General features: G+C 41.5%; 1 pseudogene; it reads left to right on the forward strand.

Annotated features, from left to right (window-relative positions):
• Positions 1-290: 290 nt before the first annotated feature.
• On the forward strand, positions 291-1,849 carry LOC101992629 (annotated as a pseudogene).
• Positions 1,850-2,213: the final 364 nt, after the last annotated feature.

A 2,213-nucleotide genomic window follows, 5' to 3' on the forward strand; every position in this document is an offset into this window, starting at 1 on the left:
GTGTCACCTGCTTGCTGAGTGTGCTCCAGGCCATCACTCTCAGCCCCAGAAACTCCTGTTTAGCAAAGTTTAAAAGAAAATTATCCCCATGTCACAACTTGTGGTCCTTGTTTGCCCTTTGTTCCTTCTACTCATCCTTTTCCACTTACCTTTTCATCTCCATGGTTAAGACCCCTAATGTGACCTCAGACCACCTACTCTATATGACTGAATCTTGCTCTCTTGTACATTTCAGTTTCCCAATAAAATACGTAATGTACTCATTGATCTTCTTCAGGGAAGTTGTCGTTATGGGTATCATGTTCCTCTCCAGCGGGTACATGCTGATTCTGCTGTGCAGGCACAAGAAGCAGGTCCAGCATCTTCACATCACCACCTTTTCTCCAAAAGCATCAGCAGAGCAAAGGGCCTCCCGGACCATCCTGCTGCTCTTGTGCTTCTTTGTGCTCATGTGTACCTTGGATAGCTTTATGATATTTTCAAACCATATGTTCAAAGATGATCCAATATTCTACCTTATCCTGCTGCTTGTGAGCCATAGCTATGCCACAGTCAGTCCTTTTGTATTCATCAGCACTGAAAAAGATATCATTGGCCTTTTCTTGTCCACGTTTGACAGGACAGTGACCAGAGTGTAATATCTCAGCTTACACAAAGCAATGGGTATTGACCATGCATAAGCATCTATAACAATAGGATATAGAGATAGGAGCATCCTCGGGTTCTGGTACTCAATAGTCTGGATGTGGTTTTAGTGATAGAATTTGTCTAGATGGATAAGAAAGATAGGGAAAGAGAAGAACACCTGCAGTATGAATTCTAATTGGTATTAATAATAAAAACCCGGAGGCATGTATAGGGGTTAATGCTGAAGACCAGAGAAGCAGGGTGCCAGTCATTAGGGAGCTCTTTTACCTCTACCTGTACTCAAACTGAAGGGGTGATCCTGCCCTCAGACTGCATTCCCAGACTGCCTCTGTTTTCACCAAACCACAGACTTTACTACAGAGGCAAGCATAATCAAAATTCTTTAAAGTATTTATACTTGAGTCAACTAATATGTCATCCGAGTAATTCATGACCTGCCTATTGATCTCTTGGTCCTAATCCACATATTATTGCTTCTGATCACTGCAGTCATAGCCATAGACATTTTTATTTCCTGGCGGAGACAGGAACATTATATGTCAATTCCTTGTTTACTTGTACAGAATTTCAGGGTCTTGCTCTGTGTACCACCAGCCTGTTGAGTGTCCTCCAGGCTATCATCCTCAGTCCCAGAAGCTCCTGTTTAGCAAAGGTCAAGCACAAATCTGTCTTTCACATCTCTTTGCTCTTCTACCCATGAGTGTCTCTTATAGGTCCATTGGCAATCACCTCTTAGTGCCTATTACGACCACACACATTTTGACCTTGGGTAACTATATGTATGATACCAAATTCTAGTATCTTTACCAATGAGTTATGTCATGTGAAGTACATTTTCCACACTGCTGGCCCTCAGGGCAGCCTTTCTTATTAGTCTTATGGCCCTCTCCAGCGGGTACATGCTGACTCTCCTGTGCAGGCATAAGAAGCCGTCCCTGCTTCTTACAGCACCAGCCTCTCTCCAACAGCATTTCCAGAGCCAAGGGCCACCTGGACCATCCTGCTGCTCCTGAGTGTCTTTGTGCTGATGTCCATCCTGGACAGCATTGTCTCATCATCAAGAGCTATATTCTTGGATGATCCAACATTTTACTGCATCCAACTCTTTGTCGTCCATAGCTATGCCACTGTCTGTCCTTTGGTGTTTATGAGCACTGAAAAACATAGAGATCATTTTTCATGTCCTTGTATGAGAGGCTGATAAATGTCTAAATATTCAATGTTTGCAGTTATTTTATGAAGAGCCAATGTGATGGCATTAGAGCTGTCAATGATGGCATACTACCTATGTGCTTTGGTGTACATGAAAATATAAAGTTGTGTATTTTCTACTATAATTATTTACTTTACGCTATGTGGCGGCAAATATGTAACAGGAAATTAAACCACATGCCCGTGGAGATGTGGTAAAATGTATATCTTATATCATACATGTAAGATACATGATATATAACATTGCTTTGTATCTATCTATCTTTCTCTATATATGAATTTATATATACATAACAATGAGTCTTTAAGTGAGTCCTGTGAGAAGGCTCTTACATATCATGACCAGGGATATC

This window comes from Microtus ochrogaster, unplaced genomic scaffold, assembly GCF_000317375.1.
Source record: "Microtus ochrogaster isolate Prairie Vole_2 unplaced genomic scaffold, MicOch1.0 UNK1, whole genome shotgun sequence".
Classification (NCBI taxonomy): domain Eukaryota; kingdom Metazoa; phylum Chordata; class Mammalia; order Rodentia; family Cricetidae; genus Microtus; species Microtus ochrogaster.